Here is an 18,269-nt window from a genome sequence, read left to right as displayed (position 1 = left end):
CATGGTTGACAAATATTGACCTGTATCTAGATATTAAGTAGGCAGTGTTTTTCAGAATTATTAACCAGGGAAAGGGCTGGTGTTTGCACTGTGAGCATCACGTGCTCTCAAAAGTGGCAGGCATTCAAACATGAAAAATGCATGATACAATGTGGGGATGGTGTGCAACAACTTTTTATTCCGTCAATTTCCGTTGACTTATCAGGCCAGGTGAGTTATATTCTTATGTTTTGCTTTAGTATGCCTGTCCAAAATTATGGACCTCTTTGACCTCACTCATGCACTGTTTATTGTTTAAAATTTTTACTTGGCAGGTGTATGCAACACTAAATTTGATCATAAAATCTGTCCCTTGCACCCTGAGACCAGTTTTCGAACTACATGATCTGCATCATAGTGGATTTTAGGTGCTCGCCATCCCGGCAATAAGCCTTTAGATGATTTGTAGAAACAAAAGCAGACTGGTTTTCTAACTATCCTTGTAAGTACACAAGCTAGAACTAAAGTTATACTAAATAATGATTGCTAAAAATAGGAAATTTAGAACATCCTTTACAGTTTTGCAGATGATTTGTGGAAACAAAAGCAGACAGCTTTTCTGACTCTCCTTGCTTGCAAGTACACAAGCTAGAACTCCAGTTATACTAAATAATGATTGCTACAAATATGTACTGTGGGGATATACTTTACAGTTTTGCATGGTTAACAATAGTTATCTTCATTGTCAAGATAGAAAGAAGGCTAACTGGGTGAGTATGTGTGATTTGTATTTTTAACGTAGCTTTAAAAAAAATTCAGAAATATCGGTATGATGTTTGCAATGTCGCAGTTTATTGTAATGTATATCACTGGGGCATCATACAGCACACATAAAGCATGATGTCCCACCCAGTCACATTATCCGGACACTAGGCCAACTAGTCCTAACAGTGACCTCTTAATACTGAGTGCCTAGGGAGGCAGCTGTTAGTACCATTGTTAGAAGTGATTGGCATGACTCGGCCAGGGTTCAAACCAGTGACCTCCCTCATTCGAGGCAGATGCTCTAACCACTAGCGGTTAAATAGATAACAAATCATTGGATTTTACAGAGGAATGCAGGATTTTATAAATAATATAATTAAGTTAAATATCGAGCATAAGACAAACATATATTAAATTTTAAGAATTTATGTGATAATTAGTTATAAGTTTTGCTTACATACTTGGGAAGATTGCACTATGCTGTAATGGTTTACTTGGGAAAGTGTTGTCTTAGACTTGAGAGGTTTTCTCTCATCCAGAATCTGAGATTTTTCATTATTCATTTTCCTAATATTCTAAAATTACACAAACGACAGTTTCCAAAGATTCATGTTTTACTTTTGCCATGAAGTCTTATGATGTTTTCATTGTATATTCCTTTATCACAGAGTTTGATCCCTTTGAAGTCTTACTTGTCGCTTTTAGCTTGATTGTGTCCTTCAGGAAATTTATATGTCCTATATCCATATATCATGATGCCCATTCCAATTCCACTTTAGTGTGATGGCAAAAAAATGGTCAACTATGAATCCCAAAATTATATACATTTGACATTTTTCCAACACGCGAACGTGATGGAAATTATGCTAATCAGAATAGTTTCTGGTGTAATTTTAATGGCCACTTTGGATAGCTTTCCAGAGAAAAGATGATTTGTCTAATGCAATTTTTGCTTGGAGGTCAGATGTCATCTCAGCCAGCACATCCTGAGATGGTTTTCCAGGGTGATATACTATGTTATTCTTGTTCTTGTGGGTATTTGTTGGGGGTTTTTTTTGTAGGCACGGTAAAAAAAAAATTGTGTCTAAATTTCATTTGTTCTTATTTCGTCTGTCTTTAAGAATTAGTTTGTAATTAGTGCTCTATTACTTGGTTATTTGCTGCTATTTCTCCACTGTGGTATTTCGCATGAATCACAGCCATATATGTCCTTAGGTTAGTCCCTTCTGTGTTTATCATTCTTCATTAGGTTGCGGGTTTATGTGGGCGTACTTATCAGTCTTGTTTAGTAATTTGATCTCAGGTTCACAAAATGCTGTCTACTGGCATCAACTGGCGTGATTTCGGCCCACTTTCTCCCGCACTTTGTTTTAGAGGCACGGTAATGCTCTATGTATCTGAAATTAGTTTCTAATGATCTGTTTTAAAACATAAAGTTACAACATAACACACACAAACAGCACTACACCGGACAATAATGAATATGGCAAGTCACTTCAAAATAATAATGATAATTCAATGGGTATGGGAGCGGAAACTTTCACCCTGGACTTTTGCAAAGGGAAAAGGAATGCGATCATACGTTTCATGCATGTAAGATTCAAGGCAAGAAAATACTCCCAGGCACTAGTGTTTGCATGTATTGACCTGCGAATGGAAACCAACCTACGTACCGGGTGGGAACGGAGTACATTTCAGAACCAGGATGCAGGGAAAACTCAAACATTATGATGAAACGAAACAAAGAGCAACCCTGATGTGAAACAAAAAATCGAACACGAAATCCAAAATCACAAACCATGACCTTTAGAAATGAAAAACAGGGTGACACCTCCAACGCTTTACCAGCATATTCCTGGATGGAACGGAGTCATGGTGTGCAAACATAACTTTAGTACGTGTGTTAGGGTTTGTTGGGTTTTAAATAGTGAATTCGGGCCATTGTATATTGGGGGTTAGGTACTGGTGTCCTTATAGCTAGCTCAATTTAAATGGCTTTTCGGGGTGGGGGGTGTAGCTTCTTAGAGTTATTTGGTTTATTGTTCTGGTGCAGTTTTGCTAGCTGCATATTGGCTTTTCAGAGTATACATTATTTTTCAGTAATCCATACCTGTTTTCTTCTACTTTCCATAGCATTATACTGGTAAATGAAATATATAACTTCTCTATATACAACTTTGTTATTTTATGGGTATAAAGAAGATGTTTGGGCTCAAACACCCTATCACTGTAAACATCTGATTCATGCACTCTCCTTGCTGAGGAATTTGCTAATTGTGAGTTCAAACTTGATTAGCAAGCTGAGGATGGTATTAAAACACAGATGCACAGCATTTGTAAACAACCAATGAGTCCCTTGTGCATTCATAAATATCAAATGTCAAATAATGTAAACAGGAGAGAGATACAGAGAAGGAGAGAGACGGAGGGAGAGAGAGAGATTATAGAGCAGAAGGGTTGCAAATACTTTTAGCATTTTGAGAATAAAATATTTCTGATTTATAGAAAAAGTGGTAGACATTAATATGATACTGCTTTCCACAAATTCATATAGTGAACCAACTCATTATCCATATGTTTAGAAAAAGAGTTGGGATTATGTAAAGATAAACTATGAAGAGCATACACCAGATTGTTATTCTAAACATCAGACTCCTCCAAAAATAGAAAGTAATATCAACATATGATTTCCACCAAAATACGTCTTATCATGTGTTGTTGGTCCTAAATAATAACGATGCCAGTCTAGATTCCAATATGTCCACCACAGCAGTTGAATTGAAAAAGGTGCTATTGTTGAAGAATATCAGAGATGGTTTCCACATTCAGCAGTTAGAAAAGAAGTAATGAGATTGATTTCAAATCAAAATTTCAGCCTATAGACTGTTACAGGCTTCATGAGAATTTTTGGTCGATGTTATTTACATATTTACCTTTTCAACATAATATTTTTTAGGAGAAAAATATTTTAGCAAGAAAATTTGAATAAGATAAAAAGTTATTTTAAAATTATTTTAACATTATATATTTATAAATAAATGTGTTGCCTTGTTGCCCTTAAACTATCTGACAAAGTAAGTTTGAAATGAGATTATAATTAAACTTAGTAGTAGTAGTAGTAGATGTATTATAGCTTTATATATGTGCATTTAGCAGTTTTTCAACAACAATTATCAATTATTTAGATTATTTTAATTCATTATCCATTAGCACATAACCATTGTGTTAATGTTTTATATAGGTAATACCTTAATACTTTCTATTTTGTCACTAAAGCATATGAATACAGTTAGAATAATTAATTCCATTTAATGGAGCAAGCACAACATATTAGTATTTTTATCAATAAAAGTGAGGAACATTCATGGAGGTCCTACAGGGTAATTTTCTTAATAACAGGGCAGACTAGGTTTGCAATGATTTGGGTGTGGTGGTGGGTCGGTGAACATAAAAACATAATTAGTTCCCCAGCAGGAGTGTGCAAAAAACCACTATAGTTGAAATATATTCTTAATTATGAGAGAGAGAGAGAGATTCATTAAGAAGTATGTTCTGATTGAATAAATATAACTATGTCCAGACTTGGAAATGTTACTGTTTTCCACAAAACCCATAAATCTAATAGTTCCCTTGAATATTGTGATGAAAATGTAGGGATTATGTGATCATGGATACATGGATGTGTTGTTTATTATTAATATTCCACATATTCTCCTAACATTTCAAGTCTCACTGATTTGAAGTTTAGGATATGATTGGGGATGATCTACCTATGTGTATAATAGCTTTAACATTATGAACCAACCCTGACTAGTAGGGCTTGATATTGAGCTTGGAAGTTGTTTCAAATAAAATTTTAAAATAAGGCCAATCAGTCCTAAGAGCATCCACATGAATTTGCTCAAATCTGAAGAGTGGCTTATCTCATCAATCACAATTATTAGCAAATTAAACTTAATGAATATTACTACCTAATTAACCTGGCTCAGTGTGGTGGCCGTGATAGTGCAGATGTGCCACACATACATAAACAAAAATATATTACCTGTTGGGTAATGAATTGGATCCCAATGGCTCTCTAGTTGTAAAACTATGAGAAATGTTAGTTCTGGAGAAAATCCAATCACTAACATTAGTTATGCCAAACAATGGCTCATGTAATGCCCAATGCTTTGTATTATAACTGCTAATCTCTAGCAGTAAAAGTAAACATATTGCTAATTAAATGGGTTCGTATTATAAGCTGCCTGAAATAAATCAATGAAAGCATAGCCATATAAAATGAGTAGTTAAACAGACTTTGCCTTTGATGAACTAGGCAATCCCATGGAAAACAATTATGGAACTGAAAGTAATAAAGCCTTAGGAACTTCATTAATGGACAATTATGTGTGGCAAGATGATGATATATCCAAAAGTATTGAAGTTGTGGGTACATCACTTATTGAGAAATTGGGAAGTTCTTTGCAAGAAGATCTGTCATAAAGTGATGATGCTTCAGGTACATCAGTTGCAGAGGAACAAGAAATATGATGCTGGTGCAGTTTTCTCATCAATAACTTCTACAAAACCAGCAGAGTCAAGCAGTTGCTTCAAGGATAAGCAAATGGAAAATCCATCATTAGCTTAATGCATCAAGGCATGCAGCATCTTAAATGTTATATCACAAAATATTTATAAACCTTAAAATAAATGTAATGTATTTGAGGATTCTATCTTTTCTGCTTGTAATTAATTGTAATATCTACCATTTCTTTTTTCAGATGTGGCAGTTAGCAATTACATTTTTTATAGGATTCTTCAATATCCTACTTCTGATTCAAATTTGTTATCATTTATTATTTAACCAGGTGGTGTGGAACAATAAGTTTTGTAGATATAGGTATGTGTAGAATTTTTACAGTTCTTATTGGTCAAATATTAACTCATCACAGCAATACAGAAGTAACTGTTAATCAGTTGATGTAGTTTTCAGTTCTAGCATGCATTTTAAGCCTCAAAACTGGGAGAGGGACACAACAGAATGCAGATGATACACTTAACCACTTGAATGTTCACTTCATTATATAAAGATGTTCATGATGTTAGTTATCCTTGGTTTTCATGTGCCATCGTCAAATCTATGCGCTTTATCCAGAACTGCATTTTGGCAAGAAATATGTTTGTTAATTAGTTATCCCATGATTTGCTGGTGGAAGATAGGGCATGTAGTGATGCTCGGGATTTTAGTGTCATTTACGAAAACCGAAAAAAATCTAATTTTCTTGCATTTTGAAGAGAAAATGTTCATTGATGAATCATTATAGCTATAAAGTGTGTTTTATTGATATCTATATTCTTGTACCAAAATCTGAAATTAAAGAAAAGAATAAAAAACAAATTTAAACTTATATATTTTGTAACACACTTAAAATCTAAAACCTAAAGCATATACATCTATGATTTAAGCATATACAATTACCACTTTGATGAAACATGCAAATCAAATAATAGCAAACAATTAATAACTTACTGTAACTCCAAGCTGCTGGGAAAAGCTATGCAATATGTAACAACATGCTTATAGAGAGCAACACAATGTGTGAATTACTGTCTAAAAGGGATAACAGACGCTGATATCAAACAAGCAACTTACTGATAATGGACCAAGTGTTTTGAAAGCAGAGTTGAGTGTTCTTTTGACAACGCTTTTGAAGGGAAGGGACATAAATGGAAACGTGTCTTAATTTACTGATGATGGAAAGCGTATTTGTGGATTTTGCTCCAGATGTTTGTATAAGATTGACAAAACATTCTATTATAAATACATTAGGAAATCTTACCACTCTGGTGATCTAGTGGTTAGAGCGTCCGTCTCGGAAGCAGGAGGTCGTGGTATCGAACCCCAGCCAAATCATACCAAAGACTTACACAAATGGTACTAACAGCTGCCTCAGCTTTAAGATGTTAGTATTAGGACTGCTCCGCCTGGTGTCAGGATAATGTGACTGGGTGGAAAATCATGTTACGTGTCTGCGGCATGATGCCCCAGTGCTAGACATCACTATAAACTGTCACACTGCAGGCATCGAAATGATAGGAAATCTAATCACAATTTCAGCTGGGTACAGAAAAGGTATAAGTCAAGGACAAGGAAGAGATCATGCAGACAGAATGCCAGATACGATGCTGCCTTACAAATCTAGAAAATTAACAATCCACGAGCAGTATATGTATGAAAAACAGAAATAACGCATCATGCAGTTTGTCAGTCAACATTTTCGGACATATGGAATAAAGATTTCCATCACCTGAGGATAAAATAGGTTAGGAAAGTTTATTAGACCATGATTTTAATAACTTGACTCATGTATAATTGCCACGGTTAAGATGTAAATTATGTGATAAAGCATCATTGCAATGACTGTAACTCTCACATATAATGTTTATCATAAGAGTATGGACCTTAATGTCCATTTGAAATCTGAAGGATAATGGCCTTAATAGCAAGTCGTTGTTTTGCAATCGCATGCAGTCTAATGTTTATCATTATTACCAAATTGTCAGGAACTTGACGCATTCTTTCAACTTCTGGTCTAACTGATACTGAAGGTAAACAGGGTAAATCAAATATTTGAATATGAAATCAATCAATGCCATCTTGAAAATATTCTTGCTACTAAATATTACAAATTAGGTTTCATAACTACACTCTTGGGTCTTCCCATTCTTCTATTATGCCCTTGTGTATGCTCATGTGTTAGTTAGACCATTAAGTATGTGTGCTGTTGAGAGGACCCTATAACCATACACAGTTTTAAAGGTCATATTTTAGAGACATTTAAAACATTTATATCAAGGTTTTAAACTTTTGAATATTAGTTCATATATAAAGTAATGATGTATTTACAAACACAATCCTTTAATGTTTGCACCCAAATACCATGCAGGTGTGAAAAATAATTGCTTAACTTCACCAGATCAATAAACTTGCTGAACATTAATAACTAAGTTTTGTGACACAGTGGCATTAGAAATTTATGTTAGTACACTCTGAGTCTGTACATATATCCAAGTTAGGTTTTAGTAAAAATATGTGAGATATGAAATTATCACAATTTGTTATCCTTGCAGTTACAAAACATAAATACTGATTGTATTTGTGATTAATGATACTGATGTATATCATAAATACAGTATTTATTATGTTTTGTGTCCAATACACCACTCTGCGTATGGTGAAACTTTCTCGTCTTCTTTCAAAAATTCAAAAAAAAAATGTTTTAAGTTTATGACAAATTAATGTCCATTTTGGCTTAAAATGTACCGTCTTTATATTAGGAAATAATAACAGTAATAATAATAATAATACTAATACTAATAATAATAATAATAATAATAATAATAGTAATAATAATAATAACTTCATTATATTTAATTGCTTCTTGTAATTATCATCATAACATCTGTAACTATCATTATCATGATATATATCATTTTTTTTTAGCTGACAACATGGACTTTTGGTTGTACTTATTATGCTGATCATCAGTTGTTAAAGATGTGAGAAGCTCACTTTTCAGTAAACTTTCATGCTGTTGAATTTTAGTTTCATTCATTTTGTTTCCTTTGTCAATTCTTTGCATTTTGAGATCATCTGAATGTCATTTTCAAAGTGGGTCACTTCTAATTAAGAAGTCTAACACAGATAATACCTTGCTTCTTAAGAGTTAAGCGATCACCATAATTTTATATTTGTTTAAAACTGTAAGTGCCTTAGTAGAAATCTCATGAGATCCCCGATCCTTGTTCATGTATACAATTAACATTCATAAAGAGATATATTCATATGTATCTGTACATGGGCCTTACATCATACACTTGGAGCAGGGGACTCTCCCTTATGTCCAGTATCAGTATCTCTAAACCATAACCATGCATGCATACCCTGACTGGATTTGAAAAAAACAAATAGATGCAATGTTGGGCACTGGATCAGACAATATTTATGGAGGTGGATAAGTATGACCTAATTCAAGTTTATATGTATTTCACACCTAATCTCTGATTTCAGACCAATTCATTCTCCAAATGTAGTACTTTTGTTCACACTGAATGGGAGTTATAGAAGACAAGAGATCACGGCAAAAGAATGGGCTTGAAGAGATTAATGTATGTTCATAATGAGAGGCAGATGTAAGTACAGTTTGGGTAATAGTTTCTTAGAATACTTATCACTTGCAGCATTCAGATTTTATAGGATAATATTTTTTTCTTTAAAGATATCTGAGAATGGAAACTTGATACAACTTGTCTATTTATTGCAATTTTCTACCTGACAGTTATATATAGCATTCCAATTATATTATCTATAGTAATTACTCTAAAGATAAAATCGGGTGTTTTAAATTATTGAAGATCATTGATTCAGATATTGAGAGTATATGGTTAGAATATTTGTATGAGGTGTTCATGGTGGATCAAAATAGTAATAACAAAATTTCCATGCTAGTGTCTGCAATGTTTTCAAATGAAGTATTTTATCTTTTCAGAAAACTAATGAGGAAAACACTGTATTAGTGGAGACAATGTCTCTGTATGTAGGCCATATGTTGAAAAGAGATCGATGGAAGAGTAGAACAGAATTTATATGAAACTCAAACAGTATCCTAATGAAATAATTACCTCAATATCTGCCTTATATGGAAGAACTACCACAAATAACTGAATGAGATGCTACCGTCGTTTTAATTCTATTACATGAGAATGAAATTGTGCCTTACGTTACTGTTGAAATTATTTATATTTTATGATGATTAAAATGTTGTATACTTCAATATACTGGATATATTGTAGCACCTTCCGCTATTCCAACAAGAATGTATTACTGGCCATAATATTAAAACAGGCTTGATGATGACAGCTTCAGAACAATGCAGTTACCTTGGTAAAACATTATCAAAAAGGGATTTCAAGTTTAACAATGTAGAGATGCTACATTAGCAAGTAATATTATGGCATAGGAGAGCAATGTAGTATTGTTACTACATCAGGTTTAGAAATCACAAAACCAGTGCCTAGAAATAGGGTATTGCTACTACATGGGTTTGGGGGAGAGCTATGTAGTATTGCTACTACATCTGGCTTTGGAGATCATAAAATTAGTGACTGGAAATATGGCATTGTTACTACATGTGTTTGTGGGATAGCTAAGTAGTATTGTTACTACATCAGAATTTGAAGAAAACAAATCAGTGCCTACAAATAGGGTATTGTTACTAGATGAGTTTGGTGGAGAGCTATGTATCATTGTTACTACACCAGATATTAAAGAAAACAAATCAGTGCATAGAATTAGGGTATTGTTACTATTTCGGTTTGGTGGAGAGCTTTGTATTATTGTTACTACATCAGGTTTTAGAGATCACACAATCAGTGGTGGGAAATAGGGTATTGTTAACACATATGTTTGGGAAATAACCATGGAATATTGTTACTAGTACGTTTACTAGCAAAACATGATTCACTTTACAGCTTCTTGTGCTTCTTTTTATTAAACTTGATATTGTGTGTATAAATTTTAAAATCCCTTTAAAAAAGACAAGCAAGCAATTCCTTTTTTATTTTGACAGCCATTAAATGTGAAAACAAATGTCTTTACATTACAATATACATTTTGAGACTAATATGTTTCTGTATAAGAACGGTATTCATCTTTCATAAAAAGAGTTCCAAAGGTCAGTAAATCCTGTTAGAAAATATTTGAAAGGACGACTAATCTACGTTTTATTAAACGAACAAACACAGGGCCTGAGAGAAGATCTTTAATTTGATAATATCAAAGTTATAATAATGAAAGATATTGTTCAAAATATAAGTCCTAATTCGGCAAAACTATAAAATATAACATTGATGTCAAAACAAGGATGCAGAAGTTGATCTTCTATATTCAGCAAATTTTGTAGTACCCGCAAAAAGACGTTTCGCCGTTAAAAGCTGGTGGCACACATACTTAATGGTCTAACTAACACATCTCTTGCCGTTGGGGGATTGTTAAATTGTCCACATCTGTTTAATTGTTGTAAATTGGTGGACAGTCTCAGATCTTACTCTTCAGATCAGACATTCAACTGAAATGTGAATACAAAAATATGTCTCATATTGCAGCTGCGTACAGTGAAAAACGGGAACATATCTTTCTGTTTGATACCATTAATATTAAGCTGGTTGGCAAATACACAAATCGAGGCATAAAATTCACTATCAACGACTCATTCAAAATAGTGCTGCGTTTATATTAAGAAGTATGAAATATGTACAAGACTATTTTAAAATGAAAAACATTCGACGAATAGTATTTAATACAAGTTTAAGGTGCTTGAGCAATACATGTTTCTGTTTTGGTCTAAACAGGGGGACGTACAGACTTCGAAAAGAGACCAAATCTTTTAATGGATCACCTAAAGACTCATACAAATCAAAAATTAATATAAACATTAGCTACATTTCTATATACCTTTTTGAAATACTACACCTTGTTAATTATACTTTATATGCTATGAACAATAACATCACAATCATTACATTCGTTAGCATGTTCTTTATTCCATTGTCAGCGTAAAATGTTAGTGCAACAAATGAACTCAATTTTAATATCTTGAAATCAGATCAGATTAACTGATTTGTGGTTGATTATTTTAATCAGCTGCTGATTGTGGTAGTTTCAATGACCTTTTTATATTTATAAACACATTTAATTTTGAAACCAATGGTCCATAGGTAGATAATTTACATATATTGGACACCATCAAATTAGATTAAATTATTGAATAAAAATACTTATGCAAGTAATTAAATACAAAATGCACACTCTAAAAGATTCTATTCGAAAATTCTTTATCCGCTGGTACACAAGCTTATCTCCAACAGGTAAGTTATAAAAAAAAGTAAAAGTTAAAATAAGTGAGTTTTATGTATATAGGTAATCAAATAAAAATGTAGCAAGTGCAACATTAAGGTAATGATGCACTGCCCAGTGTAATCCGAAATAAGACATATATATATATATATATATATATATATATATATATATATATATCCTGATATTGCTTTTTATTTTAAAATTAAAATTTTTTGTTTGTTTAGGTAATTATTATGAATCATCCATGGTCAGTTCACAATAGCAGCCTATTAATGTCATTTAGTAAAACCTTGTTTGTGTTTTTCGTATTTATACAATTTAAGTCGTACCATTTTGTTTGTACCATTTAATCTATACCAATTTGTCCGATACCATTTTGAATTTGTCCGTATCATTTTGTCCGCTACCATTTTGTCCTAGTACCATATGTGTGTGTGTGTGTGTGTGTGTGACTGTGTGTGAATGTGTAATGGGTTAGAGTTAGGGTTATTCATACTTGTGTGTGTGTGTGTAAAGATTTACTATTTCGTCTGTATCCTGCATCTGATGATTTACATAATATTCCAATCTGTTTATTCAAAGTGGCTGTGTATACCATAGTATATACATGACATATTCAGCCAAACCATCAGGCAATCTTGAACAAACTCAGATCTCGATGCTTTTCTTGCTTGTGTTTGTGGTACGTGTAAACATTCAATTTACTCAAACGATATTGTCAAACGCAAATCACATTTTATCATTTGATTGGAAACAAGCGCTTATAAAGTCTGACAATGGATTGTGTAGTGTATTAAAATGCTACATGTGTTTCAAAACATACTCAAATAATGCCAGTTGATCACGAAATTGTCTATCGAACAAAATGAGATTTCACATGTATTAACATACTAGGTTTTGTTTAAATTGCTTCCTAATTTAAATATATTGTCTTTGAAAATTTGTTCGAATTGAACTTTCATCTCAGTGTATCTTACATATCTCTGACACGGCGATTAGCCCGGTCAAAACACTTAAAAGATCTATCTTTCTGCCACATTACCTGTTAAGTCGAGGAGTAGTCCTTGCAGTTTGGCTCATAATACCAAAAGGATGGGTAGTCGACATCAGCTTGAAGACCTTTAGGCACACACGCATAATTCGAGGTACTCTAAAATTAAATATACCATCTTTCATTCCGTGTTTCAGTAAGCAAGATTGACGCAAAGAAGTCCACAAAACACATACAACAACAACGGACAGGTATAGCGCGATTCTTTTGTTTTACCTAAGCCAGAAAGCCACTGTAAGAACTATGACACTAGCCATTCCACGATACTAATACTTTGAAACTCACACAGAAAGGTGCGGTCCAAACTTTTACAACATTTCTGCTTAAAGGACAAGATGTAATTCTTAAATGAGATAGTGATTGCAATACTTGTCCACATTCACATTTATTCTACATGAATCTCTAATGTAATGAATACATGAAAAGTAGAAGTTGTCCTAATTCTTATGTTACATGTTTAGGCTGGAAAAATAATGTTAAAAAAAAATAATAAGAATTTACGGTTTAAGAATCAAATCAAAAAATGATCCGAAAATAACCTACAAGTAAAATTTAAGAAACCCTAATATTGAAATGTTATAATGAAATCAAGTTCGCGTCCCGACGAAGAATCCAAGATGGAAGGCGTTAACGTATGCTGCATCCTGTATTATGTTGTGGTCTGCAGTTCTTTGTAGAAATTGAAAAAGTAACACTCCGGTGTTGGAAATCCGAATACAATTTTTAGGAAATGTCCTTGTTTAAGAATTCTGTATAAGCACACAAATATTTCCAGAGAAACGAATTAATCTTTTACAATACAAATAATCTAAAGAAAAATTAACATATAATTCGAAAACTGGCTACAACAGAAGGAAACGACATAACGTGATCATATTTACATACCAAAAAAGTCACTTAGCCCCAATATCACATTGATAACAACCAATCTTTTACTCCGCGAAAAAGTTGTTTACTTCTCTAAAACTATTTACACGTCGAGGGTCATTTAGCCAACACAGCCTCGATCTCGGTATTAATATTCTTACAATAAAAATAAATTAAAAGAAATACTTGTTGACATGACTGTTACTAATTTTGAAATAAGGTCGGAAACTAGGTCAGCTTTATATATTTACACACATGAACAGTCAATATCAAACTATTTAGTTGAAAAAGTATCGAGTTCCAAGTCAAGTTATTGTGACATAATGAAATAAAAAAAATAAAAATATCTTAAAACTTACAGTTAAATCAGATAAAAATTAAATCAAATATGTATGACATAATAAATACTGACCCTAAAGCAGATCCAAAACAAACACCATAGGAAAGTATATAGGTTGGTAGACCCAACACGAAGTCACAAATTCAATGTTTAAATAAGGATAATTGGAATCACTTTCCCGAACTAGTCCGTTGCCAGGGAACAAACTGAATATGTAATGTTTCCAATGATACGCTATAATGACCAAATAATGTAAATGTTGTGTATATAATATGTCAATATAGCATGTAGATTGATGTGTTGACATACATTTCAAAATACCATTCCCATAATCAACTGATCTACATACACTTACACTGCATAGCTTAAGACCAATCCCGTAATCCATAAGTCAATCTGCACTTACACTGTATAGCATTAGACCAATCCCACAATCAATTGGTCGGTCCACACCTACTTTGTCAAGCTTAAAACCAATCTCTTTCTGCATTCTTTTGCTGACAAGACACGGTACTGCTTAACAGCAAATCCAGTTTTTATTCATCATTTGACACACTACAGAGCTTAAACCAATTCTACAGCCATTGACACTCAAAGTGCACAACTTAAGATCAACTGTTTTTGTTCACTAATATTTCCACAACACATTTAAAACACACTTATATAATGTGATTGTAGATGAGTCATAGAGTGTGCTCATTTTACAATTCTGCATGCCAAGAATAACTAAACATAGGTTTTACTTACACTTGACGAGACACCCTCTCTTGAGCAACTGATTGTATTGCAGTAGATATCCTTAGTCTCGTCGGGCTCCAGAAGGCTGTCATATATCATGCAGCCTGTAAAATTGGTAACGAAGATTAATAGGATAATGATGTTTACTATGATGACTTTGCTGGTATTGTTAGTGATTGTTACAGTGATGTAACTAATAATCAAGAACAGAAGTGGAAATATTAGTATTAACATCAGTCTCAGTAGCAGCAGGAGTAGTAAAATAGAAAAATATTAACTGATACATCAGAGGAGAAGCTTTAGTAGTAGAATGTTTTAAATGACCAGAACTATAATAATCTTCTGGAAAGAACGGAAGGGAACAATATAAAGATGTAACTATCAAAACAACCTTTCTTGCACGAGCAGCCTGCGTCAGTGTCATTGTTGCACCATTTGTTGCTGCTGTCAACACAAAATTCACCACATTCGCAACCTCTGAAAAAGGTAATAGGTATATTAGACTTTGAATTATGTAAATGATATATGGTCATCACGGATTTAAGCTACCGATTTACTATTAACGTAAGAATACTAATGGATATATATCTGTATATCTCCGGTATATATTCAGAAACTCATCTCAACGTCTTTAATTTCGCTGCTGAAAATGCAAAAAAAAAAAAAAAAAACAACTTTAAGTATGGAAATCAGTCGAAATAGCCAACTTTGCACTGTTTCCGTTCCTCCAGAGAATCCATAAATTTAAATTATCGAAGGAACAAGTGCTCTTTGACAATTATTTTGTAACATATTTGATGCTTAAGTTTCAGATTACTAAAGGTGTTTTTAAAGAAATTACCTGTCGTTTCATACATGTATTCTGCTTTTGCCAAGTGACCAAATACTTTATATCTTCAATCTATGTTCATAAAAGGAACCGTAATAACATTCTGAATACATTTTGTACCGAGATATAACCTATGGTAGGGAACGTTGGGCACGTCTATAGCAAATGTGATATATGGGTGCAGTCATATAATATCTGAATTATTTATGTACTCAGGTACACACTGAGATGGAGTGATTACGATACTACATATAAAGTATATGCCATTACCCATCCGGACAATCAGACAGTACATTCGATATGACGAGGGCAAGTACGAAGACTGCAGCTAAACCAAACGACATCATTTCCTAGAATAGAGAATGCGACACTGATATAAATGTATAAATTTTGATTTTGTAAATTTCTAATTTAGATAACCACAGTATATCTGTCACATCACCAAGCAGCTTCAACACGAAAATACTCCAAGTAGTGATTCATATTATTTTAATAAATTGTTTATGTGTAATATTTTAGATTTTCAAACACTGTACTGAAAATAAAACGGTCATAGAACTAGATAAACCATGCGTTTGTAATATTTTATTTTAGATATCCTTCGTTAATTTGCCACATTAAGACGCTGCCTTCACGTCAAAATATGTTTACCTGTGGTAATCATATTACAAGTAAACTACCCAATCACAAAAGTGCATGACGGATGATGTACTGAAAATACAATCGAGTTTTTTATATTTCTCTGTCTATTTGGTGAGTCATATTTTGTTTAAAGTACGTTGACTAAGTCTTTACAGCGAACAAGAGATAACCTTAGTCAACAACCGCAGTTCTCGAAGAGCATAACAGAAAGACCTTAATATATTCCGGGTGGTTAAGCTTCTGAATAAAATACGAATATGTTTTCACTTGAGTGAATGAATGAATAGTAAATGCTTAGGAAATGGGAATTATACATAATAGTATTTTGCGATTCCTTCTTCAGTATACTTGTTTATCATGCAGTGTTTGGACGTCATGCACACTTCTCTAGTGTTTACTATTCAATAACATCATGAATATTCAATGACTGACTAATAAACTCACAATTATCGAATAAAGTAAATAAGTAAAACCAACTAGTGAAAGGATAAACTCTTAAACTGATCAACTACATCTAATCCACGTAGGAGAATGGACAGATAGTACGATGAGAATACACAAGTACCAAAACATCTCAATACAAACATAAGAAAGTTTACACGCTTTCGAAGACAAAGTCAGTTGGTCGGATAATGAAGAAGAGGTGGAAACGTACAAGGACTCTGGAGAAGGACATCTTAGTTATCGTATCTCCATTAACCATAAAAGGAAAGATAAAGTAGTTAGAAATATTTACACAAAATCAAAGAAGAAAAGTCAACATAGATCTTTTAGCGACATAAGCCAAAGAAAAGTGGTTCGGCATAAAACAGAAAAAAGTAACCTGCATAAATAAAAGATCAATAAGTATACGCGGTTACCAAAGAAACAACTCACTAAGTTATTTTCCATTCTCTTTCCTACAAATGAGGAGTCTACAATTTCTTTACTAACCTTAATTTTAATTTTAATCAATGAAACGTAATTAACGAAGCTAAGCAACCTATTAAGTTCTTCTTCTGAATGAGACCAAATGAAGCAGAAAAAACATCACTAAACCTAGCATCGAAAAAAGGCCTTTGCAAACATCTCCATCTATATCCTCATCATAAGCCTTTTCAGCGCCTTTAACACATATATCTTAATTCCCAAGACAATATCAATTGTTTCGTTACAAAATTACATCGTTCTTTCCAAGACAAACTTTCAGTTACTGCAAGATGTCATCATCCATTAAAATTAGATAAGAATTCTCAAGCATCCGGTTTCTACAAGAACCTGAACCATGATATTATTCGATGAGACCATCAAGGCTATCAATATCCCATGAAAGCATTTGTACAGAAACGGTTTCTGAGCCTTGAGAGTTTAAATAAACGTCTTATGGACATTTGTATCAGGTAATAATTTGCGTGCATTCCCGACATTTGTCACATATATAAAATCAAGATATATATATATATATATATATATATATATATATATATATATGTGTGTGTGTGTGTGTGTGTGTGTGTGTGTGTGTGTGTGTGTGTGTGTGTGTGAGTGTGTGTGTGTGTGTGTAAGGATCAATATATTGAAAGATTAACATAGAGAGAGGATGAAGAAAGGGGTATTATAACCTGTCTCAATGTGTACTGTAGACGTGATCTCTGAAGCTTTTCCCAAACCAGAACTCGAACAACTGAACGTTTCGCAACTGTTTTGGTCTATATATACGAATGTACACTTGAATTTAGGTAGGGCTTTTATGTGCATATCGACTATAACCTTCTAACCCCATTCCCCCGGGGAATGTTCCTAATTGTGTCGTAAACATGTTTATAATGAACTTATGACTCCACCTTTAGAGGGAATGCGAGTAGATATAGGAAAAGTTCATTCACTGTCGAAAAGGTTTTGAATTATGAAAGTGTACGATAGAAATATAGAAATAATTTTAGTTTAAATCAAAAATATAAAATATAATAACAATTTGGAATAAAACAATTTGATATACACATTTATTGATATGTCAAATTTATATACGCCCTTGACGCATTAATACGAATATATAATATTGTTTCAACATTAGGCTATATTTCAACATTAGGCTATCGTTTATATATTCTCTATGTGATATCATTTTCACTGATTAATCATTAGCGTTGTAACAAAAATAGTGATAAAAACAATATTC

The 18,269-nt window shown here is 33.0% G+C and overlaps 3 long non-coding RNA genes across 6 annotated transcripts in view; all 3 read right to left on the bottom strand.

Moving 5' to 3' along the window:
- The window catches only part of LOC149789907 (uncharacterized), a 2,017,354-nt gene that overhangs the window by 1,823,478 nt on the left and 175,607 nt on the right, over nt 1-18,269 (bottom strand). The window lies entirely within an intron of this gene.
- LOC149789909 (uncharacterized) lies at nt 10,540-14,743 on the bottom strand. The gene is made up of 3 exons (XR_016423991.1): nt 14,650-14,743; nt 12,687-12,794; nt 10,540-10,853 (listed from the first exon to the last, which is right to left on the bottom strand). It is a non-coding gene; the product is annotated as an uncharacterized LOC149789909 (long non-coding RNA).
- Nucleotides 15,028-17,763, bottom strand: LOC149789908 (uncharacterized). The gene is made up of 3 exons (XR_016423990.1): nt 17,713-17,763; nt 15,740-15,819; nt 15,028-15,117 (listed from the first exon to the last, which is right to left on the bottom strand). It is a non-coding gene; the product is annotated as an uncharacterized LOC149789908 (long non-coding RNA).

Source organism: Sinohyriopsis cumingii, chromosome 10, assembly GCF_028554795.1.
Source record: "Sinohyriopsis cumingii isolate HCF-2022 chromosome 10, ASM2855479v2, whole genome shotgun sequence".
Lineage (NCBI taxonomy): Eukaryota > Metazoa > Mollusca > Bivalvia > Unionida > Unionidae > Sinohyriopsis > Sinohyriopsis cumingii.
Note: the sequence above shows the minus strand (reverse complement) of the source record. Positions and strands in the feature narration are given on the sequence as shown.